Below are 25076 nucleotides of genomic sequence, written 5' to 3' on the forward strand. Positions count from 1 at the left end.
GATAGGTTATTATTCAGCTTTCAGCAGCCGTGGGCGAGTTCTTTAGAGAAATGTGGGTCTTTTTCTGGGTGCCCTTGTCTATGTCCAGCTTCACAACGAGATGAGGATGGTCATTGTCATTTTCTCAGCTGCGAACGGGCAGAAAGGTGAGAAACTGTCGGATTTTGACCATTTGTGCTCACCTTTCAATTTCCACGTACCTCTCTATAACATGAGCCAGCTGTAATGTCAGTAGTCGCATTTGTTTGATTTTTGGTTTGCTTGTAGGGCGCAGGCACCCACATTCAGTGACCCAGAAAATTTGGCACTGCTGTGAATAGTTTAGTCGCAAAGTGAAGATTCACGGGTAAAAAGCCCCAAACTTGGAGATAGGTTATTATTCAGCTTTCAGCAGCCGTGGGCGAGTTCTTTAGAGAAATGTGGGTCTTTTTCTGGGTGCCCTTGTCTATGTCCAGCTACACAACGAGATGAGGATGGTCATTGTCATTTTCTGAGCTGCGAACGGGCAGAAAGATGAGAAAATGTCGGATTTTGACCATTTGTGCTCGCCTTTCAATTTCAACGTACCTCTCTATAACATGACCCAGCTGTAATGTCAGTAGTCGCATATGTTTGATTTTTGGTTTGCTTGTAGGGCGCAGGCACCCACATTCAGTGACCCAGAAAATTTGGCACTGCTGTGAATAGTTTAGTCGCAAAGTGAAGATTCACGGGTAAAAAGCCCCAAACTTGGAGATAGGTTATTATTCAGCTTTCAGCAGCCGTGGGCGAGTTCTTTAGAGAAATGTGGGTCTTTTTCTGGGTGCCCTTGTCTATGTCCAGCTACACAACGAGAAGAGGATGGGCATTGTCATTTTCTGAGCTGCGACCGGCAGAAAGGTGAGAAAATGTCGGATTTTGACCATTTGTGCTCACCTTTCAATTTCAACGTACCTCTCTATAACATGAGCCAGCTGTAATGTCAGTAGTCGCATATGTTTGACTTTTGGTTTGCTTGTAGGGCGCAGGCACCCACATTCAGTGAGCCAGAAAATTTGGCACTGCTGTGAATAGTTTAGTCGCAAAGTGAAGATTCGCGGGTAAAAAGCCCCAAACTTGGAGATAGGTTATTATTCAGCTTTCAGCAGCCGTGGGCGAGTTCTTTAGAGAAATGTGGGTCTTTTTCTGGGTGCCCTTGTCTATGTCCAGCTTCACAACGAGATGAGGATGGTCATTGTCATTTTCTGAGCTGCGAACGGGCAGAAAGGTGAGAAAATGTCGGATTTTGACCATTTGTGCTCACCTTTCAATTTCCACGTACCTCTCTATAACATGAGCCAGCTGTAATGTCAGTAGTCGCATTTGTTTGATTTTTGGTTTGCTTGTAGGGCGCAGGCACCCACATTCAGTGACCCAGAAAATTTGGCACTGCTGTGAATAGTTTGGTCGCAAGGTGAAGATTCACGGGTAAAAAGCCCCAAACTTGTAGATAGGTTATTATTCAGCTTTCAGCAGCCGTGGGCGAGTTCTTTAGAGAAATGTGGGTCTTTTTCTGGGTGCCCTTGCCTATGTCCAGCTACACAACGAGATGAGGATGGTCATTGTCATTTTCTGAGCTGCGAACGGGCAGAAAGGTGAGAAAATGTCGGATTTTGACCATTTGTGTTCACCTTTCAATTTCCACGTACCTCTCTATAACATGAGCCAGCTTTAATGTCAGTAGTCGCATATGTTTGATTTTTGGTTTGCTTGTAGGGCGCAGGCACCCACATTCAGTGACCCAGAAAATTTGGCACTGCTGTGAATAGTTTAGTCGCAAAGTGAAGATTCACGGGTAAAAAGCCCCAAACTTGGAGATAGGTTATTATTCAGCTTTCAGCAGCCGTGGGCGAGTTCTTTAGAGAAATGTGGGTCTTTTTCTGGGTGCCCTTGTCTATGTCCAGCTACACAACGAGATGAGGATGGTCATTGTCATTTTCTGAGCTGCGAACGGGCAGAAAGGTGAGAAAATGTCGGATTTTGACCATTTGTGCTGACCTTTCAATTTCAACGTACCTCTCTATAACATGACCCAGCTGTAATGTCAGTAGTCGCATTTGTTTGATTTTTGGTTTGCTTGTAGGGCGCAGGCACCCACATTCAGTGACCCAGAAAATTTGGCACTGCTGTGAATAGTTTAGTCGCAAAGTGAAGATTCACGGGTAAAAAGCCCCAAACTTGGAGATAGGTTATTATTCAGCTTTCAGCAGCCGTGGGCGAGTTCTTTAGAGAAATGTGGGTCTTTTCTGGGTGCCCTTGTCTATGTCCAGCTACACAACGAGATGAGGATGGTCATTGTCATTTTCTGAGCTGCGAACGGGCAGAAAGGTGAGAAAATGTCGGATTTTGACCATTTGTGGTCACGTTTCAATTTCAACGTACCTCTCTATAACATGACCCAGCTGTAATGTCAGTAGTCGCATATGTTTGATTTTTGGTTTGCTTGTAGGGCGCAGGCACGCACATTCAGTGACCCAGAAAATTTGGCACTGCTGTCAATAGTTTAGTCGCAAAGTGAAGATTCACGGGTAAAAAGCCCCAAACTTGGAGATAGGTTAATATTCAGCTTTCAGCAGCCGTGGGCGAGTTCTTTAGAGAAATGTGGGTCTTTTTCTGGGTACCCTTGTCTATGTCCAGCTACACAACGAGATGAGGATGGTCATTGTCATTTTCTGAGCTGCGAACGGGCAGAAAGGTGAGAAAATGTCGGATTTTGACCATTTGTGCTGACCTTTCAATTTCAACGTACCTCTCTATAACATGACCCAGCTGTAATGTCAGTAGTCGCATTTGTTTGATTTTTGGTTTGCTTGTAGGGCGCAGGCACCCACATTCAGTGACCCAGAAAATTTGGCACTGCTGTGAATAGTTTAGTCGCAAAGTGAAGATTCACGGGTAAAAAGCCCCAAACTTGGAGATAGGGTATTATTCAGCTTTCAGCAGCCGTGGGCGAGTTCTTTAGAGAAATGTGGGTCTTTTCTGGGTGCCCTTGTCTATGTCCAGCTACACAACGAGATGAGGATGGTCATTGTCATTTTCTGAGCTGCGAACGGGCAGAAAGGTGAGAAAATGTCGGATTTTGACCATTTGTGGTCACGTTTCAATTTCAACGTACCTCTCTATAACATGACCCAGCTGTAATGTCAGTAGTCGCATATGTTTGATTTTTGGTTTGCTTGTAGGGCGCAGGCACGCACATTCAGTGACCCAGAAAATTTGGCACTGCTGTCAATAGTTTAGTCGCAAAGTGAAGATTCACGGGTAAAAAGCCCCAAACTTGGAGATAGGTTATTATTCAGCTTTCAGCAGCCGTGGGCGAGTTCTTTAGAGAAATGTGGGTCTTTTTCTGGGTACCCTTGTCTATGTCCAGCTACACAACGAGATGAGGATGGTCATTGTCATTTTCTAAGCTGCGAACGGGCAGAAAGGTGAGAAAATGTCGGATTTTGACCATTTGTGGTCACCTTTCAATTTCAACGTACCTCTCTATAACATGACCCAGCTGTAATGTCAGTAGTCGCATATGTTTGATTTTTGGTTTGCTTGTAGGGCGCAGGCACCCACATTCAGTGACCCAGAAAATTTGGCACTGCTGTGAATAGTTTAGTCGCAAAGTGAAGATTCACGGGTAAAAAGCCCCAAACTTGGAGATAGGTTATTATTCAGCTTTCAGCAGCCGTGGGCGAGTTCTTTAGAGAAATGTGGGTCTTTTTGTGGGTGCCCTTGTCTATGTCCAGCTACACAACGAGATGAGGATGGTCATTGTCATTTTCTGAGCTGCGAACGGGCAGAAAGGTGAGAAAATGTCGGATTTTGACCATTTGTGCTCACCTTTCAATTTCAACGTACCTCTCTATAACATGACCCAGCTGTAATGTCAGTAGTCGCATTTGTTTGATTTTTGGTTTGCTTGTAGGGCGCAGGCACCCACATTCAGTGACCCAGAAAATTTGGCACTGCTGTGAATAGTTTAGTCGCAAAGTGAAGATTCACGGGTAAAAAGCCCCAAACTTGGAGATAGGTTATTATTCAGCTTTCAGCAGCCGTGGGCGAGTTCTTTAGAAAAATGTGGGTCTTTTTGTGGGTGCCCTTGTCTATGTCCAGCTTCACAACGAGATGAGGATGGTCATTGTCATTTTCTGAGCTGCGAACGGGCAGAAAGGTGAGAAAATGTCGGATTTTGACCATTTGTGCTCACCTTTCAATTTCCACGTACCTCTCTATAACATGAGCCAGCTGTAATGTCAGTAGTCGCATTTGTTTGATTTTTGGTTTGCTTGTAGGGCGCAGGCACCCACATTCAGTTACCCAGAAAATTTGGCACTGCTGTGAATAGTTTAGTCGCAAAGTGAAGATTCACGGGTAAAAAGCCCCAAACTTGGAGATAGGTTATTATTCAGCTTTCAGCAGCCGTGGGCGAGTTCTTTAGAGAAATGTGGGTCTTTTTCTGGGTGCCCTTGTCTATGTCCAGCTACACAACGAGATGAGGATGGTCATTGTCATTTTCTGAGCTGCGAACGGGCAGAAAGATGAGAAAATGTCGGATTTTGACCATTTGTGCTCGCCTTTCAATTTCAACGTACCTCTCTATAACATGACCCAGCTGTAATGTCAGTAGTCGCATATGTTTGATTTTTGGTTTGCTTGTAGGGCGCAGGCACCCACATTCAGTGACCCAGAAAATTTGGCACTGCTGTGAATAGTTTAGTCGCAAAGTGAAGATTCACGGGTAAAAAGCCCCAAACTTGGAGATAGGTTATTATTCAGCTTTCAGCAGCCGTGGGCGAGTTCTTTAGAGAAATGTGGGTCTTTTTCTGGGTGCCCTTGTCTATGTCCAGCTACACAACGAGAAGAGGATGGGCATTGTCATTTTCTGAGCTGCGACCGGCAGAAAGGTGAGAAAATGTCGGATTTTGACCATTTGTGCTCACCTTTCAATTTCAACGTACCTCTCTATAACATGAGCCAGCTGTAATGTCAGTAGTCGCATATGTTTGACTTTTGGTTTGCTTGTAGGGCGCAGGCACCCACATTCAGTGACCGAGAAAATTTGGCACTGCTGTGAATAGTTTAGTCGCAAAGTGAAGATTCGCGGGTAAAAAGCCCCAAACTTGGAGATAGGTTATTATTCAGCCATCAGCAGCCGTGGGCGAGTTCTTTAGAGAAATGTGGGTCTTTTTCTGGGTGCCCTTGTCTATGTCCAGCTTCACAACGAGATGAGGATGGTCATTGTCATTTTCTGAGTTGCGAACGGGCAGAAAGGTTAGAAAATGTCGGATTTTGACCATTTGTGCTCACCTTTCAATTTCCACGTACCTCTCTATAACATGAGCCAGCTGTAATGTCAGTAGTCGCATTTGTTTGATTTTTGGTTTGCTTGTAGGGAGCAGGCACCCACATTCAGTGACCCAGAAAATTTGGCACTGCTGTGAATAGTTTGGTCGCAAAGTGAAGATTCAAGGGTAAAAAGCCCCAAACTTGGAGATAGGTTATTATTCAGCTTTCAGCAGCCGTGGGCGAGTTCTTTAGAGAAATGTGGGTCTTTTTCTGGGTGCCCTTGTCTATGTCCAGCCACACAACGAGATGAGGATGGGCATTGTCATTTTCTGAGCTGCGAACGGGCAGAAAGGCGAGAAAATGTCGGATTTTGACCATTTGTGCTCACCTTTCAATTTCCACGTACCTCTCTATAACATGAGCCAGCTGTAATGTCAGTAGTCGCATATGTTTGATTTTTGGTTTGCTTGTAGGGCGCAGGCACCCACATTCAGTGACCCAGAAAATTTGGCACTGCTGTGAATAGTTTAGTCGCAAAGTGAAGATTCACGGGTAAAAAGCCCCAAACTTGGAGATAGGTTATTATTCAGCTTTCAGCAGCCGTGGGCGAGTTCTTTAGAGAAATGTGGGTCTTTTTCTGGGTGCCCTTGTCTATGTCCAGCTTCACAACGAGATGAGGATGGTCATTGTCATTTTCTGAGCTGCGAACGGGCAGAAAGGTGAGAAAATGTCGGATTTTGACCATTTGTGCTCACCTTTCAATTTCCACGTACCTCTCTATAACATGAGCCAGCTGTAATGTCAGTAGTCGCATTTGTTTGATTTTTGGTTTGCTTGTAGGGCGCAGGCACCCACATTCAGTGACCCAGAAAATTTGGCACTGCTGTGAATAGTTTAGTCGCAAAGTGAAGATTCACGGGTAAAAAGCCCCAAACTTGGAGATAGGTTATTATTCAGCTTTCAGCAGCCGTGGGCGAGTTCTTTAGAGAAATGTGGGTCTTTTTCTGGGTGCCCTTGTCTATGTCCAGCTACACAACGAGATGAGGATGGTCATTGTCATTTTCTGAGCTGCGAACGGGCAGAAAGATGAGAAAATGTCGGATTTTGACCATTTGTGCTCGCCTTTCAATTTCAACGTACCTCTCTATAACATGACCCAGCTGTAATGTCAGTAGTCGCATATGTTTGATTTTTGGTTTGCTTGTAGGGCGCAGGCACCCACATTCAGTGACCCAGAAAATTTGGCACTGCTGTGAATAGTTTAGTCGCAAAGTGAAGATTCACGGGTAAAAAGCCCCAAACTTGGAGATAGGTTATTATTCAGCTTTCAGCAGCCGTGGGCGAGTTCTTTAGAGAAATGTGGGTCTTTTTCTGGGTGCCCTTGTCTATGTCCAGCTACACAACGAGAAGAGGATGGGCATTGTCATTTTCTGAGCTGCGACCGGCAGAAAGGTGAGAAAATGTCGGATTTTGACCATTTGTGCTCACCTTTCAATTTCAACGTACCTCTCTATAACATGAGCCAGCTGTAATGTCAGTAGTCGCATATGTTTGACTTTTGGTTTGCTTGTAGGGCGCAGGCACCCACATTCAGTGAGCCAGAAAATTTGGCACTGCTGTGAATAGTTTAGTCGCAAAGTGAAGATTCGCGGGTAAAAAGCCCCAAACTTGGAGATAGGTTATTATTCAGCTTTCAGCAGCCGTGGGCGAGTTCTTTAGAGAAATGTGGGTCTTTTTCTGGGTGCCCTTGTCTATGTCCAGCTTCACAACGAGATGAGGATGGTCATTGTCATTTTCTGAGCTGCGAACGGGCAGAAAGGTGAGAAAATGTCGGATTTTGACCATTTGTGCTCACCTTTCAATTTCCACGTACCTCTCTATAACATGAGCCAGCTGTAATGTCAGTAGTCGCATTTGTTTGATTTTTGGTTTGCTTGTAGGGCGCAGGCACCCACATTCAGTGACCCAGAAAATTTGGCACTGCTGTGAATAGTTTGGTCGCAAAGTGAAGATTCAAGGGTAAAAAGCCCCAAACTTGGAGATAGGTTATTATTCAGCTTTCAGCAGCCGTGGGCGAGTTCTTTAGAGAAATGTGGGTCTTTTTCTGGGTGCCCTTGTCTATGTCCAGCCACACAACGAGATGAGGATGGGCATTGTCATTTTCTGAGCTGCGAACGGGCAGAAAGGCGAGAAAATGTCGGATTTTGACCATTTGTGCTCACCTTTCAATTTCCACGTACCTCTCTATAACATGAGCCAGCTGTAATGTCAGTAGTCGCATATGTTTGATTTTTGGTTTGCTTGTAGGGCGCAGGCACCCACATTCAGTGACCCAGAAAATTTGGCACTGCTGTGAATAGTTTAGTCGCAAAGTGAAGATTCACGGGTAAAAAGCCCCAAACTTGGAGATAGGTTATTATTCAGCTTTCAGCAGCCGTGGGCGAGTTCTTTAGAGAAATGTGGGTCTTTTTCTGGGTGCCCTTGTCTATGTCCAGCTACACAACGAGATGAGTATGGTCATTGTCATTTTCTGAGCTGCGAACGGGCAGAAAGGTGAGAAAATGTCGGATTTTGACCATTTGTGTTCACCTTTCAATTTCCACGTACCTCTCTATAACATGAGCCAGCTTTAATGTCAGTAGTCGCATATGTTTGATTTTTGGTTTGCTTGTAGGGCGCAGGCACCCACATTCAGTGACCCAGAAAATTTGGCACTGCTGTGAATAGTTTAGTCGCAAAGTGAAGATTCACGGGTAAAAAGCCCCAAACTTGGAGATAGGTTATTATTCAGCTTTCAGCAGCCGTGGGCGAGTTCTTTAGAGAAATGTGGGTCTTTTTCTGGGTGCCCTTGTCTATGTCCAGCTACACAACGAGATGAGGATGGTCATTGTCATTTTCTGAGCTGCGAACGGGCAGAAAGGTGAGAAAATGTCGGATTTTGACCATTTGTGCTCACCTTTCAATTTCAACGTACCTCTCTATAACATGACCCAGCTGTAATGTCAGTAGTCGCATTTGTTTGATTTTTGGTTTGCTTGTAGGGCGCAGGCACCCACATTCAGTGACCCAGAAAATTTGGCACTGCTGTGAATAGTTTAGTCGCAAAGTGAAGATTCACGGGTAAAAAGCCCCAAACCTTGAGATAGGTTATTATTCAGCTTTCAGCAGCCGTGGGCGAGTTCTTTAGAGAAATGTGGGTATTTTTCTGGGTGCCCTTGTCTATGTCCAGCTACACAACGAGATGAGGATGGTCATTGTCATTTTCTGAGCTGCGAACCGGCAGAAAGGTGAGAAAATGTCGGATTTTGACCATTTGTGGTCACCTTTCAATTTCAACGTACCTCTCTATAACATGACCCAGCTGTAATGTCAGTAGTCGCATATGTTTGATTTTTGGTTTGCTTGTAGGGCGCAGGCACGCACATTCAGTGACCCAGAAAATTTGGCACTGCTGTGAATAGTTTAGTCGCAAAGTGAAGATTCACGGGTAAAAAGCCCCAAACTTGGAGATAGGTTATTATTCAGCTTTCAGCAGCCGTGGGCGAGTTCTTTAGAGAAATGTGGGTCTTTTTCTGGGTACCCTTGTCTATGTCCAGCTACACAACGAGATGAGGATGGTCATTGTCATTTTCTGAGCTGCGAACGGGCAGAAAGGTGAGAAAATGTCGGATTTTGACCATTTGTGGTCACCTTTCAATTTCAACGTACCTCTCTATAACATGACCCAGCTGTAATGTCAGTAGTCGCATATGTTTGATTTTTGGTTTGCTTGTAGGGCGCAGGCACGCACATTCAGTGACCCAGAAAATTTGGCACTGCTGTCAATAGTTTAGTCGCAAAGTGAAGATTCACGGGTAAAAAGCCCCAAACTTGGAGATAGGTTATTATTCAGCTTTCAGCAGCCGTGGGCGAGTTCTTTAGAGAAATGTGGGTCTTTTCCTGGGTGCCCTTGTCTATGTCCAGCTACACAACGAGATGAGGATGGTCATTGTCATTTTCTGAGCTGCGAACGGGCAGAAAGATGAGAAAATGTCGGATTTTGACCATTTGTGCTCGCCTTTCAATTTCAACGTACCTCTCTATAACATGACCCAGCTGTAATGTCAGTAGTCGCATATGTTTGATTTTTGGTTTGCTTGTAGGGCGCAGGCACCCACATTCAGTGACCCAGAAAATTTGGCACTGCTGTGAATAGTTTAGTCGCAAAGTGAAGATTCACGGGTAAAAAGCCCCAAACTTGGAGATAGGTTATTATTCAGCTTTCAGCAGCCGTGGGCGAGTTCTTTAGAGAAATGTGGGTCTTTTTCTGGGTGCCCTTGTCTATGTCCAGCTACACAACGAGATGAGGATGGTCATTGTCATTTTCTGAGCTGCGAACGGGCAGAAAGGTGAGAAAATGTCGGATTTTGACCATTTGTGCTCACCTTTCAATTTCAACGTACCTCTCTATAACATGACCCAGCTGTAATGTCAGTAGTCGCATTTGTTTGATTTTTGGTTTGCTTGTAGGGCGCAGGCACCCACATTCAGTGACCCAGAAAATTTGGCACTGCTGTGAATAGTTTAGTCGCAAAGTGAAGATTCACGGGTAAAAAGCCCCAAACTTGGAGATAGGTTATTATTCAGCTTTCAGCAGCCGTGGGCGAGTTCTTTAGATAAATGTGGGTCTTTTCCTGGGTGCCCTTGTCTATGTCCAGCTCCACAACGAGATGAGGATGGTCATTGTCATTTTCTGAGCTGCGAACGGGCAGAAAGGTGAGAAAATGTCGGATTTTGACCATTTGTGGTCACCTTTCAATTTCAACGTACCTCTCTATAACATGACCCAGCTGTAATGTCAGTAGTCGCATATGTTTGATTTTTGGTTGGCTTGTAGGGCGCAGGCACGCACATTCAGTGACCCAGAAAATTTGGCACTGCTGTCAATAGTTTAGTCGCAAAGTGATGATCCACGGGTAAAAAGCCCCAAACTTGGAGATAGGTTATTATTCAGCTTTCAGCAGCCGTGGGCGAGTTCTTTAGAGAAATGTGGGTCTTTTCCTGGGTGCCCTTGTCTATGTCCAGCTACACAACGAGATGAGGATGGTCATTGTCATTTTCTGAGCTGCGAACGGGCAGAAAGATGAGAAAATGTCGGATTTTGACCATTTGTGCTCGCCTTTCAATTTCAACGTACCTCTCTATAACATGACCCAGCTTTAATGTCAGTAGTCGCATATGTTTGATTTTTGGTTTGCTTGTAGGGCGCAGGCACCCACATTCAGTGACCCAGAAAATTTGGCACTGCTGTGAATAGTTTAGTCGCAAAGGGAAGATTCACGGGTAAAAAGCCCCAAACTTGGAGATAGGTTATTATTCAGCTTTCAGCAGCCGTGGGCGAGTTCTTTAGAGAAATGTGGGTCTTTTTCTGGGTGCCCTTGTCTATGTCCAGCTACACAACGAGAAGAGGATGGGCATTGTCATTTTCTGAGCTGCGACCGGCAGAAAGGTAAGAAAATGTCGGATTTTGACCATTTGTGCTCACCTTTCAATTTCAACGTACCTCTCTATAACACCAGCCAGCTGTAATGTCAGTAGTCGCATATGTTTGATTTTTGGTTTGCTTGTAGGGCGCAGGCACCCACATTCAATGAGCCAGAAAATTTGGGACTGCTGTGAATAGTTTAGTCGCAAAGTGAAGATTCACGGGTAAAAGCCCCAAACTTGGAGATAGGTTATTATTCAGCTTTCAGCAGCCGTGGGCGAGTTCTTTAGAGAAATGTGGGTCTTTTTCTGGGTACCCTTGTCTATGTCGGGCTACACAACGAGATGAGGATGGTCATTGTCATTTTCTGAGCTGCGAACGGGCAGAAAGGTGAGAAAATGTCGGATTTTGACCATTTGTGCTCACCTTTCAATTTCAACGTACCTCTCTATAACATGACCCAGCTGTAATGTCAGTAGTCGCATTTGTTTGATTTTTGGTTTGCTTGTAGGGCGCAGGCACCCACATTTAGTGACCCAGAAAATTTGGCACTGCTGTGAATAGTTTAGTCGCAACGTGAAGATTCACGGGTAAAAAGCCCCAAACTTGGAGATAGGTTATTATTCAGCTTTCAGCAGCCGTGGGCGAGTTCTTTAGAGCAATGTGGGTCTTTTTCTGGGTGCCCTTGTCTATGTCCAGCTACACAACGAGATGAGGATGGTCATTGTCATTTTCTGAGCTGCGAACGGGCAGAAAGATGAAAAAATGTCGGATTTTGACCATTTGTGCTCACCTTTCAATTTCAACGTACCTCTCTATAACATGACCCTGCTGTAATGTCAGTAGTCGCATATGTTTGATTTTTGGTTTGCTTGTAGGGCGCAGGCACCCACATTCAGTGACCCAGAAAATTTGGCACTGCTGTGAAAAGTTTAGTCGCAAAGTGACGATTCACGGGTAAAAAGCCCCCAACTTGGAGATAGGTTATTATTCAGCTTTCAGCAGCCGTGGGCGAGCTCTTTAGAGAAATGTGGGTCTTTTTCTGGGTGCCCTTGTCTATGTCCAGCTACACAACGAGATGAGGATGTTCATTGTCATTTTCTGAGTTGCGAACGGGCAGAAAGATGAGAAAATGTCGGATTTTGACCATTTGTGCTCACCTTTCAATTTCAACGTACCTCTCTATAACATGACCCAGCTGTAATGTCAGTAGTCGCATATGTTTGATTTTTGGTTTGCTTGTAGGGCGCAGGCACCCACATTCAGTGAGCCAGAAAATTTGGCACTGCTGTGAATAGTTTAGTCGCAAAGTGAAGATTCACGGGTAAAAAGCCCCAAACTTGGAGATAGGTTATTATTCAGCTTTCAGCAGCCGTGGGCGAGTTCTTTAGAGAAATGTGGGTCTTTTTCTGGGTGCCCTTGTCTATGTCCAGCTACACAACGAGATGAGGATTGTCATTGTCATTTTCTGAGCTGCGAACGGGCAGAAAGGTGAGAAAATGTCGGATTTTGACCATTAATTTTGTGCTCACCTTTCAATTTCAACGTACCTCTCTATAACATGAGACAGCTGTAATGTCAGTAGTCGCATATGTTTGATTTTTGGTTTGTTTGTAGGGCGCAAGCACCCACATTCAGTGACCCAGAAAATTTGGCACTGCTGTTAATAGTTTAGTCGCAAAGTGAAGATTCACGGGTAAAAAGCCCCAAACTTGGAGATAGGTTATTATTCAGCTTTCAGCAGCCGTGAGCGAGCTCTTTAGAGAAATGTGGGTCTTTTTCTGGGTGCCCTTGTCTATGTCCAGCTACACAACGAGATGAGGATGGTCATTGTCATTTTCTGAGCTGCGAACGGGCAGAAAGGTGAGAAAATGTCGGATTTTGACCATTTGTGCTCACCTTTCAATTTCCACGTACCTCTCTATAACATGACCCAGCTGTAATGTCAGTAGTCGCATATGTTTGATTTTTGGTTTGCTTGTAGGGCGCAGGCACCCACTTTTAAGTAACCCAGAAAATTTGGCACTGCTGTGAATAGTTTAGTCGCAAAGTGAAGATTCACGGGTAAAAAGCCCCAAACTTGGAGATAGGGTATTATTCAGCTTTCAGCAGCCGTGGGCGAGTTCTTTAGAGAAATGTTGGTCTTTTTCTGGGTGCCCTTGTCTATGTCCAGCTACACAACGAGATGAGGATGGTCATTGTCATTTTCTGAGCTGCGAACGGGCAGAAAGGTGAGAAAATGTCGGATTTTGACCATTTGTGCTCACCTTTCAATTTCAACGTACCTCTCTATAACATGACCCAGCTGTAATGTCAGTAGTCGCATATGTTTGATTTTTGGTTTGCTTGTAGGGCGCAGGCACCCACATTCAGTGACCCAGAAAATTTGGCACTGCTGTGAATAGTTTAGTCGCAAAGTGAAGATTCACGGGTAAAAAGCCCCAAACTTGGAGATAGGTTATTATTCAGCTTTCAGCAGCTATGGGCGAGTTCTTTAGAGAAATGTGGGTCTTTTTCTGGGTGCCCTTGTCTATGTCCAGCTACACAACGAGATGAGGATGGTTATTGTCATTTTCTGAGCTGCGACCGGGCAGACAGATGAGAAAATGTCGGATTTTGACCATTTGTGCTCGCCTTTCAATTTCAACGTACCTCTCTATAACATGAGCCAGCTGTAATGTCAGTAGTCGCATATGTTTGATTTTTGGTTTGTTTGTAGGGCGCAAGCACCCACATTCAGTGACCCAGAAAATTTGGCACTGCTGTTAATAGTTTAGTCGCAAAGTGAAGATTCACGGGTAAAAAGCCCCAAACTTGGAGATAGGTTATTATTCAGCTTTCAGCAGCCGTGGGCGAGCTCTTTAGAGAAATGTGGGTCTTATTCTGGGTGCCCTTGTCTATGTCCAGCTACACAACGAGATGAGGATGGTCATTGTCATTTTCTGAGCTGCGAACGGGCAGAAAGGTGAGAAAATGTCGGATTTTGACCATTTGTGCTCACCTTTCAATTTCCACGTACCTCTCTATAACATGACCCAGCTGTAATGTCAGTAGTCGCATATGTTTGATTTTTGGTTTGCTTGTAGGGCGCAGGCACCCACTTTTAAGTTACCCAGAAAATTTGGCACTGCTGTGAATAGTTTAGTCGCAAAGTGAAGATTCACGGGTAAAAAGCCCCAAACTTGGAGATAGGGTATTATTCAGCTTTCAGCAGCCGTGGGCGAGTTCTTTAGAGAAATGTGGGTCTTTTTCTGGGTGCCCTTGTCTATGTCCAGCTACACAACGAGATGAGGATGGTCATTGTCATTTTCTGAGCTGCGAACGGGCAGAAAGGTGAGAAAATGTCGGATTTTGACCATTTGTGCTCACCTTTCAATTTCAACGTACCTCTCTATAACATGACCCAGCTGTAATGTCAGTGGTCGCATATGTTTGATTTTTGGTTTGCTTGTAGGGCGCAGGCACCCACATTAAGTAAGCCAGAAAATTTGGCACTGCTGTGAATAGTTTAGTCGCAAAGTGAAGATTCACGGGTAAAAAGCCCCAAACTTGGAGATAGGTTATTATTCAGCTTTCAGCAGCCGTGGGCGAGTTCTTTAGAGAAATGTGGGTCTTTTTCTGGGTGCCCTTGTCTATGTCCAGCTACACAACGAGATGAGGATGGTTATTGTCATTTTCTGAGCTGCGAACGGGCAGACAGATGAGAAAATGTCGGATTTTGACCATTTGTGCTCGCCTTTCAATTTCAACGTACCTCTCTATAACATGACCCAGCTGTAATGTCGGTAGTCGCATATGTTTGATTTTTGGTTTGCTTGTAAGGCGCTGGCACCCACATTCAGTGACCCAGAAAATTTGGCACTGCTGTGAATAGTTTAGTCGCAAAGTGAAGATTCACGGGTAAAAAGCCCCAAACTTGGAGATAGGTTATTATTCAGCTTTCAGCAGCCGTGGGCGAGTTCTTTAGAGAAATGTGGGTCTTTTTCTGGGTGCCCTTGTCTATGTCCAGCTACACAACGAGATGAGGATGGTCATTGTCATTTTCTGAGCTGCGAACGGGCAGAAAGGTGAGAAAATGTCGGATTTTGACCATTTGTGCTCACCTTTCAATTTCAACGTACCTCTCTATAACATGAGCCAGCTGTAATGTCAGTAGTCGCATATGTTTGATTTTTGGTTTGCTTGTAGGGCGCAGGCACCCACATTCAGTGACCCAGAAAATTTAGCACTGCTGTGAATAGTTTAGTCGCAAAGTGAAGATTCACGGGTAAAAAGCCCCAAACTTGGAGATAGGTTATTATTCAGCTTTCAGCAGCCGTGGGCGAGTTCTTTAGAGAAATGTGGGTCTTTTTCTGGGTGCCCTTGTCTATGTCCAGCTACACAACGAGATGAGGATGGGCATTGTCATTTTCTGAGCTGCGAACGGGCAGAAAGGTGAGAAAATGTCGGATTTTGACCATTTGTGCTCACCTTTCAATTTCAACGTACCTCTCTATAACATGACCCAGCTGTAATGTCAGTAGTCGCATATGTTTGATTTTTGGTTTGCTTGTAGGGCGCAGGCACCCACATTCAGTGACCCAGAAAATTTGGCACTGCTGTGAATAGTTTAGTCGCAAAGTGAAGATTCACGGGTAAAAAGCCCCAAACTTGGAGATAGGGTATTATTCAGCTTTCAGCAGCCGTGGGCGAGTTCTTTAGAGAAATGTGGGTCTTTTTCTGGGTGCCCTTGTCTATGTCCAGCTACACAACGAGATGAGGATGGTCATTGTCATTTTCTGAGCTGCGAACGGGCAGAAAGGTGAGAAAATGTCGGATTTTGACCATTTGTGCTCACCTTTCAATTTCAACGTACCTCTCTATAACATGAGCCAGCTGTAATGTCAGTAGTCGCATATGTTTGATTTTTGGTTTGCTTGTAGGGCGCAGGCACCCACATTCAGTGACCCAGAAAATTTGGCACTGCTGTGAATAGTTTAGTCGCAAAGTGAAGATTCACGGGTAAAAAGCCCCAAACTTGGAGATAGGTTATTATTCAGCTTTCAGCAGCCGTGGGCGAGTTCTTTAGAGAAATGTGGGTCTTTTTCTGGGTGCCCTTGTCTATGTCCAGCTACACAACGAGATGAGGATGGGCATTGTCATTTTCTGAGCTGCGAACGGGCAGAAAGGTGAGAAAATGTCGGATTTTGACCATTTGTGCTCACCTTTCAATTTCAACGTACCTCTCTATAACATGACCCAGCTGTAATGTCAGTAGTCGCATATGTTTGATTTTTGGTTTGCTTGTAGGGCGCAGGCACCCACATTCAGTGACCCAGAAAATTTGGCACTGCTGTGAATAGTTTAGTCGCAAAGTGAAGATTCACGGGTAAAAAGCCCCAAACTTGGAGATAGGGTATTATTCAGCTTTCAGCAGCCGTGGGCGAGTTCTTTAGAGAAATGTGGGTCTTTTCCTGGGTGCCCTTGTCTATGTCCAGCTACACAACGAGATGAGGATGGGCATGGTCATTTTCTGAGCTGCGACCGGGCAGAAAGGTGAGAAAATGTCGGATTTTGACCATTTGTGCTCACCTTTCAATTTCAACGTACCTCTCTATAACATGACCCAGCTGTAATGTCAGTAGTCGCATTTGTTTGATTTTTGGTTTGCTTGTAGGGCGCAGGCACCCACATTCAGTGAGCCAGAAAATTTGGCACTGCTGTGAATAGTTTAGTCGCAAAGTGAAGATTCACGGGTAAAAAGCCCCAAACTTGGAGATAGGTTATTATTCAGCTTTCAGCAGCCGTGGGCGAGTTCTTTAGAGAAATGTGGGTCTTTTTCTGGGTGCCCTTGTCTATGTCCAGCTACACAACGAGATGAGGATGGTCATTGTCATTTTCTGAGCTGCGAACGGGCAGAAAGGTGAGAAAATGTCGGATTTTGACCATTAATTTTGTGCTCACCTTTCAATTTCAACGTACCTCTCTATAACATGAGACAGCTGTAATGTCAGTAGTCGCATATGTTTGATTTTTGGTTTGTTTGTAGGGCGCAAGCACCCACATTCAGTGACCCAGAAAATTTGGCACTGCTGTTAATAGTTTAGTCGCAAAGTGAAGATTCACGGGTAAAAAGCCCCAAACTTGGAGATAGGTTATTATTCAGCTTTCAGCAGCCGTGGGCGAGCTCTTTAGAGAAATGTGGGTCTTTTTCTGGGTGCCCTTGTCTATGTCCAGCTACACAACGAGATGAGGATGGTTATTGTCATTTTCTGAGCTGCGAACGGGCAGACAGATGAGAAAATGTCGGATTTTGACCATTTGTGCTCGCCTTTCAATTTCAACGTACCTCTCTATAACATGACCCAGCTGTAATGTCGGTAGTCGCATATGTTTGATTTTTGGTTTGCTTGTAAGGCGCTGGCACCCACATTCAGTGACCCAGAAAATTTGGCACTGCTGTGAATAGTTTAGTCGCAAAGTGAAGATTCACGGGTAAAAAGCCCCAAACTTGGAGATAGGTTATTATTCAGCTTTCAGCAGCCGTGGGCGAGTTCTTTAGAGAAATGTGGGTCTTTTTCTGGGTGCCCTTGTCTATGTCCAGCTACACAACGAGATGAGGATGGTCATTGTCATTTTCTGAGCTGCGAACGGGCAGAAAGGTGAGAAAATGTCGGATTTTGACCATTTGTGCTCACCTTTCAATTTCAACGTACCTCTCTATAACATGAGCCAGCTGTAATGTCAGTAGTCGCATATGTTTGATTTTTGGTTTGCTTGTAGGGCGCAGGCACCCACATTCAGTGACCCAGAAAATTTGGCACTGCTGTGAATAGTTTAGTCGCAAAGTGAAGATTCACGGGTAAAAAGCCCCAAACTTGGAGATAGGTTATTATTCAGCTTTCAGCAGCCGTGGGCGAGTTCTTTAGAGAAATGTGGGTCTTTTTCTGGGTGCCCTTGTCTATGTCCAGCTACACAACGAGATGAGGATGGTCATTGTCATTTTCTGAGCTGCGAACGGGCAGAAAGGTGAGAAAATGTCGGATTTTGACCATTAATTTTGTGCTCACCTTTCAATTTCAACGTACCTCTCTATAACATGAGACAGCTGTAATGTCAGTAGTCGCATATGTTTGATTTTTGGTTTGTTTGTAGGGCGCAAGCACCCACATTCAGTGACCCAGAAAATTTGGCACTGCTGTGAATAGTTTAGTCGCAAAGTGAAGATTCACGGGTAAAAAGCCCCAAACTTGGAGATAGGGTATTATTCGGCTTTCAGCAGCCGTGGGCGAGTTCTTTAGAGAAATGTGGGTCTTTTTCTGGGTGCCCTTGTCTATGTCCAGCTACACAACGAGATGAGGATGGGCATTGTCATTTTCTGAGCTGCGAACGGGCAGAAAGGTGAGAAAATGTCGGATTTTGACCATTTGTGCTCACCTTTCAATTTCAACGTACCTCTCTATAACATGAGCCAGCTGTAATGTCAGTAGTCGCATATGTTTGATTTTTGGTTTGTTTGTAGGGCGCAAGCACCCACATTCAGTGACCCAGAAAATTTGGCACTGCTGTTAATAGTTTAGTCGCAAAGTGAAGATTCACGGGTAAAAAGCCCCAAACTTGGAGATAGGTTATTATTCAGCTTTCAGCAGCCGTGGGCGAGCTCTTTAGAGAAATGTGGGTCTTTTTCTGGGTGCCCTTGTCTATGTCCAGCTACACAACGAGATGAGGATGGTCATTGTCATTTTCTGAGCTGCGAACGGGCAGAAAGGTGAGAAAATGTCGGATTTTGACCATTTGTGCTCACCTTTCAATTTCCACGTACCTCTCTATAACATGACCCAGCTGTAATGTCAGTAGTCGCATTTGTTTGATTTTTGGTTTGCTTGTAGGGCGCAGGCACTCACATTCAGTGACCCAGAAAATTTGGCACTGCTGTGAATAGTTTAGTCGCAAAGTGAAGATTCACGGGTAAAAAGCCCCAAACTTGGAGATAGGGTATTATTCAGCTTTCAGCAGCCGTGGGCGAGTTCTTTAGAGAAATGTGGGTCTTTTTCTGGGTGCCCTTGTCTATGTCCAGCTACACAACGAGATGAGGATGGTCATTGTCATTTTCTGAGCTGCGAACGGGCAGAAAGGTGAGAAAATGTCGGATTTTGACCATTTGTGCTCACCTTTCAATTTCAACGTACCTCTCTATAACATGGGCCAGCTGTTATGTCAGTAGTCGCATATGTTTGATTTTTGGTTTGCTTGTAGGGCGCAGGCACCCACATTAAGTAAGCCAGAAAATTTGGCACTGCTGTGAATAGTTTAGTCGCAAAGTGAAGATTCACGGGTAAAAAGCCCCAAACTTGGAGATAGGTTATTATTCAGCTTTCAGCAGCCGTGGGCGAGTTCTTTAGAGAAATGTGGGTCTTTTTCTGGGTGCCCTTGTCTATGTCCAGCTACACAACGAGATGAGGATGGTCATTGTCATTTTCTGAGCTGCGAACGGGCAGAAAGGTGAGAAAATGTCGGATTTTGACCATTTGTGGTCACCTTTCAATTTCAACGTACCTCTCTATAACATGAGCCAGCTGTAATGTCATTAGTCGCATATGTTTGATTTTTGGTTTGCTTGTAGGGCGCAGGCACCCACATTCAGTGACCCAGAAAATTTGGCACTGCTGTGAATAGTTTAGTCGCAAAGTGAAGATTCACGGGTAAAAAGCCCCAAACTTGGAGATAGGTTATTATTCAGCTTTCAGCAGCCGTGGGCGAGCTCTTTAGAGAAATGTGGGTCTTTTTCTGGGTGCCCTTGTCTATGTCCAGCTACACAACGAGATGAGGATGGTCATTGTCATTTTCTGAGCTGCGAACGGGCAGAAAGGTGAGAAAATGTCGGATTTTGACCATTAATTTTTTGCTCACCTTTCAATTTCAACGTACCTCTCTATAACATGAGCCAGCTGTAATGTCAGTAGTCGCATATGTTTGATTTTTGGTTTGCTTGTAGGGCGCAGGCACCCACATTCAGTGAGCCAGAAAATTTGGCACTGCTGCGAATAGTTTAGTCGCAAAGTGAAGATTCACGGGTAAAAAGCCCCAAACTTGGAGATAGGTTATTATTCAGCTTTCAGCAGCCGTGGGCGAGTTCTTTAGAGAAATGTGGGTCTTTTTCTGGGTGCCCTTGTCTATGTCCAGCTACACAACGAGATGAGGATGGTCATTGTCATTTTCTGAGCTGCGAACGGGCAGAAAGGTGAGAAAATGTCGGATTTTGACCATTTGTGCTCACCTTTCAATTTCAACGTACCTCTCTATAACATGGGCCAGCTGTAATGTCAGTAGTCGCATATGTTTGATTTTTGGTTTGCTTGTAGGGCGCAGGCACCCACATTAAGTAAGCCAGAAAATTTGGCACTGCTGTGAATAGTTTAGTCGCAAAGTGAAGATTCACGGGTAAAAAGCCCCAAACTTGGAGATAGGTTATTATTCAGCTTTCAGCAGCCGTGGGCGAGTTCTTTAGAGAAATGTGGGTCTTTTTCTGGGTGCCCTTGTCTATGTCCAGCTACACAACGAGATGAGGATGGGCATTGTCATTTTCTGAGCTGCGAACGGGCAGAAAGGTGAGAAAATGTCGGATTTTGACCATTTGTGCTCACCTTTCAATTTCAACGTACCTCTCTATAACATGAGCCAGCTGTAATGTCAGTAGTCGCATATGTTTGATTTTTGGTTTGTTTGTAGGGCGCAAGCACCCACATTCAGTGACCCAGAAAATTTGGCACTGCTGTTAATAGTTTAGTCGCAAAGTGAAGATTCACGGGTAAAAAGCCCCAAACTTGGAGATAGGTTATTATTCAGCTTTCAGCAGCCGTGGGCGAGCTCTTTAGAGAAATGTGGGTCTTTTTCTGGGTGCCCTTGTCTATGTCCAGCTACACAACGAGATGAGGATGGTCATTGTCATTTTCTGAGCTGCGAACGGGCAGAAAGGTGAGAAAATGTCGGATTTTGACCATTTGTGCTCACCTTTCAATTTCCACGTACCTCTCTATAACATGACCCAGCTGTAATGTCAGTAGTCGCATATGTTTGATTTTTGGTTTGCTTGTAGGGCGCAGGCACCCACTTTTAAGTTACCCAGAAAATTTGGCACTGCTGTGAATAGTTTAGTCGCAAAGTGAAGATTCACGGGTAAAAAGCCCCAAACTTGGAGATAGGGTATTATTCAGCTTTCAGCAGCCGTGGGCGAGTTCTTTAGAGAAATGTGGGTCTTTTTCTGGGTGCCCTTGTCTATGTCCAGCTACACAACGAGATGAGGATGGTCATTGTCATTTTCTGAGCTGCGAACGGGCAGAAAGGTGAGAAAATGTCGGATTTTGACCATTTGTGCTCACCTTTCAATTTCAACGTACCTCTCTATAACATGGGCCAGCTGTAATGTCAGTAGTCGCATATGTTTGATTTTTGGTTTGCTTGTAGGGCGCAGGCACCCACATTAAGTAAGCCAGAAAATTTGGCACTGCTGTGAATAGTTTAGTCGCAAAGTGAAGATTCACGGGTAAAAAGCCCCAAACTTGGAGATAGGTTATTATTCAGCTTTCAGCAGCCGTGGGCGAGTTCTTTAGAGAAATGTGGGTCTTTTTCTGGGTGCCCTTGTCTATGTCCAGCTACACAACGAGATGAGGATGGTCATTGTCATTTTCTGAGCTGCGAACGGGCAGAAAGGTGAGAAAATGTCGGATTTTGACCATTTGTGCTCACCTTTCAATTTCAACGTACCTCTCTATAACATGAGCCAGCTGTAATGTCATTAGTCGCATATGTTTGATTTTTGGTTTGCTTGTAGGGCGCAGGCACCCACATTCAGTGACCCAGAAAATTTGGCACTGCTGTGAATAGTTTAGTCGCAAAGTGAAGATTCACGGGTAAAAAGCCCCAAACTTGGAGATAGGGTATTATTCAGCTTTCAGCAGCCGTGGGCGAGTTCTTTAGAGAAATGTGGGTCTTTTTCTGGGTGCCCTTGTCTATGTCCAGCTACACAACGAGATGAGGATGGGCATTGTCATTTTCTGAGCTGCGAACGGGCAGAAAGGTGAGAAAATGTCGGATTTTGACCATTTGTGCTCACCTTTCAATTTCAACGTACCTCTCTATAACATGAGCCAGCTGTAATGTCAGTAGTCGCATATGTTTGATTTTTGGTTTGCTTGTAGGGCGCAGGCACCCACATTCAGTGAGCCAGAAAATTTGGCACTGCTGCGAATAGTTTAGTCGCAAAGTGAAGATTCACGGGTAAAAAGCCCCAAACTTGGAGATAGGTTATTATTCAGCTTTCAGCAGCCGTGGGCGAGTTCTTTAGAGAAATGTGGGTCTTTTTCTGGGTGCCCTTGTCTATGTCCAGCTACACAACGAGATGAGGATGGTCATTGTCATTTTCTGAGCTGCGAACGGGCAGAAAGGTGAGAAAATGTCGGATTTTGACCATTTGTGCTCACCTTTCAATTTCAACGTACCTCTCTATAACATGGGCCAGCTGTAATGTCAGTAGTCGCATATGTTTGATTTTTGGTTTGCTTGTAGGGCGCAGGCACCCACATTAAGTAAGCCAGAAAATTTGGCACTGCTGTGAATAGTTTAGTCGCAAAGTGAAGATTCACGGGTAAAAAGCCCCAAACTTGGAGATAGGTTATTATTCAGCTTTCAGCAGCCGTGGGCGAGTTCTTTAGAGAAATGTGGGTCTTTTTCTGGGTGCCCTTGTCTATGTCCAGCTACACAACGAGATGAGGATGGTCATTGTCATTTTCTGAGCTGCGAACGGGCAGAAAGGTGAGAAAATGTCGGATTTTGACCATTTGTGGTCACCTTTCAATTTCAACGTACCTCTCTATAACATGAGCCAGCTGTAATGTCATTAGTCGCATATGTTTGATTTTTGGTTTGCTTGTAGGGCGCAGGCACCCACATTCAGTGACCCAGAAAATTTGGCACTGCTGTGAATAGTTTAGTCGCAAAGTGAAGATTCACGGGTAAAAAGCCCCAAACTTGGAGATAGGTTATTATTCAGCTTTCAGCAGCCGTGGGCGAGCTCTTTAGAGAAATGTGGGTCTTTTTCTGGGTGCCCTTGTCTATGTCCAGCTACACAACGAGATGAGGATGGTCATTGTCATTTTCTGAGCTGCGAACGGGCAGAAAGGTGAGAAAATGTCGGATTTTGACCATTAATTTTTTGCTCACCTTTCAATTTCAACGTACCTCTCTATAACATGAGCCAGCTGTAATGTCAGTAGTCGCATATGTTTGATTTTTGGTTTGCTTGTAGGGCGCAGGCACCCACATTCAGTGAGCCAGAAAATTTGGCACTGCTGCGAATAGTTTAGTCGCAAAGTGAAGATTCACGGGTAAAAAGCCCCAAACTTGGAGATAGGTTATTATTCAGCTTTCAGCAGCCGTGGGCGAGTTCTTTAGAGAAATGTGGGTCTTTTTCTGGGTGCCCTTGTCTATGTCCAGCTACACAACGAGATGAGGATGGTCATTGTCATTTTCTGAGCTGCGAACGGGCAGAAAGGTGAGAAAATGTCGGATTTTGACCATTTGTGCTCACCTTTCAATTTCCACGTACCTCTCTATAACATGACCCAGCTGTAATGTCAGTAGTCGCATATGTTTGATTTTTGGTTTGCTTGTAGGGCGCAGGCACCCACATTCAGTGACCCAGAAAATTTGGCACTGCTGTGAATAGTTTAGTCGCAAAGTGAAGATTCACGGGTAAAAAGCCCCAAACTTGGAGATAGGTTATTATTCAGCTTTCAGCAGCCGTGGGCGAGCTCTTTAGAGAAATGTGGGTCTTTTTCTGGGTGCCCTTGTCTATGTCCAGCTACACAACGAGATGAGGAAGGTCATTGTCATTTTCTGAGCTGCGAACGGGCAGACAGATGAGAAAATGTCGGATTTTGACCATTTGTGCTCGCCTTTCAATTTCAACGTACCTCTCTATAACATGACCCAGCTGTAATGTCAGTAGTCGCATATGTTTGATTTTTGGTTTGCTTGTAAGGCGCTGGCACCCACATTCAGTGACCCAGAAAATTTGGCACTGCTGTGAATAGTTTAGTCGCAAAGTGAAGATTCACGGGTAAAAAGCCCCAAACTTGGAGATAGGTTATTATTCAGCTTTCAGCATCCGTGGGCGAGTGTTTTAGAGAAATGTGGGTCTTTTTCTGGGTGCCCTTGTCTATGTCCAGCTACACAACGAGATGAGGATGGGCATTGTCATTTTCTGAGCTGCGAACGGGCAGAAAGGTGAGAAAATGTCGGATTTTGACCATTTGTGCTCACCTTTCAATTTCCACGTACCTCTCTATAACATGACCCAGCTGTAATGTCAGTAGTCGCATATGTTTGATTTTTGGTTTGCTTGTAGGGCGCAGGCACCCACATTCAGTGACCCAGAAAATTTGGCACTGCTGTGAATAGTTTAGTCGCAAAGTGAAGATTCACGGGTAAAAAGCCCCAAACTTGGAGATAGGTTATTATTCAGCTTTCAGCAGCCGTGGGCGAGTTCTTTAGAGAAATGTGGGTCTTTTTCTGGGTGCCCTTGTCTATGTCCAGCTACACAACGAGATGAGGATGGTCATTGTCATTTTCTGAGCTGCGAACGGGCAGAAAGGTGAGAAAATGTCGGATTTTGACCATTTGTGCTCACCTTTCAATTTCAACGTACCTCTCTATAACATGACCCAGCTGTAATGTCAGTAGTCGCATATGTTTGATTTTTGGTTTGCTTGTAGGGCGCAGGCACCCACATTCAGTGACCCAGAAAATTTGGCACTGCTGTGAATAGTTTAGTCGCAAAGTGAAGATTCACGGGTAAAAAGCCCCAAACTTGGAGATAGGTTATTATTCAGCTTTCAGCAGCTGTGGGCGAGTTCTTTAGAGAAATGTGGGTCTTTTTCTGGGTGCCCTTGTCTATGTCCAGCTACACAACGAGATGAGGATGGTTATTGTCATTTTCTGAGCTGCGAACGGGCAGACAGATGAGAAAATGTCGGATTTTGACCATTTGTGCTCGCCTTTCAATTTCAACGTACCTCTCTATAACATGACCCAGCTGTAATGTCAGTAGTCGCATATGTTTGATTTTTGGTTTGCTTGTAGGGCGCAGGCACCCACATTCAGTGACCCAGAAAATTTGGCACTGCTGTGAATAGTTTAGTCGCAAAGTGAAGATTCACGGGTAAAAAGCCCCAAACTTGGAGATAGGGTATTATTCAGCTTTCAGCAGCCGTGGGCGAGTTCTTTAGAGAAATGTGGGTCTTTTTCTGGGTGCCCTTGTCTATGTCCAGCTACACAACGA

At 44.7% G+C, this 25076-nt stretch overlaps 1 long non-coding RNA gene across 2 annotated transcripts in view; it reads left to right on the forward strand.

Annotated features, from left to right (window-relative positions):
* LOC135820714 (uncharacterized) overlaps window positions 1–25076 on the forward strand; it is a 283499-nt gene that overhangs the window by 167335 nt on the left and 91088 nt on the right. For both annotated transcript variants that reach the window (XR_010554184.1, XR_010554185.1), the window contains exon 2: window positions 3389–3446. This is a non-coding gene — a long non-coding RNA (uncharacterized LOC135820714). The remainder of the gene's footprint in view (window positions 1–3388; window positions 3447–25076) is intronic.

Source organism: Sycon ciliatum, chromosome 7 (genome assembly GCF_964019385.1).
Source record: "Sycon ciliatum chromosome 7, ocSycCili1.1, whole genome shotgun sequence".
Classification (NCBI taxonomy): Eukaryota; Metazoa; Porifera; class Calcarea; order Leucosolenida; family Sycettidae; genus Sycon; species Sycon ciliatum.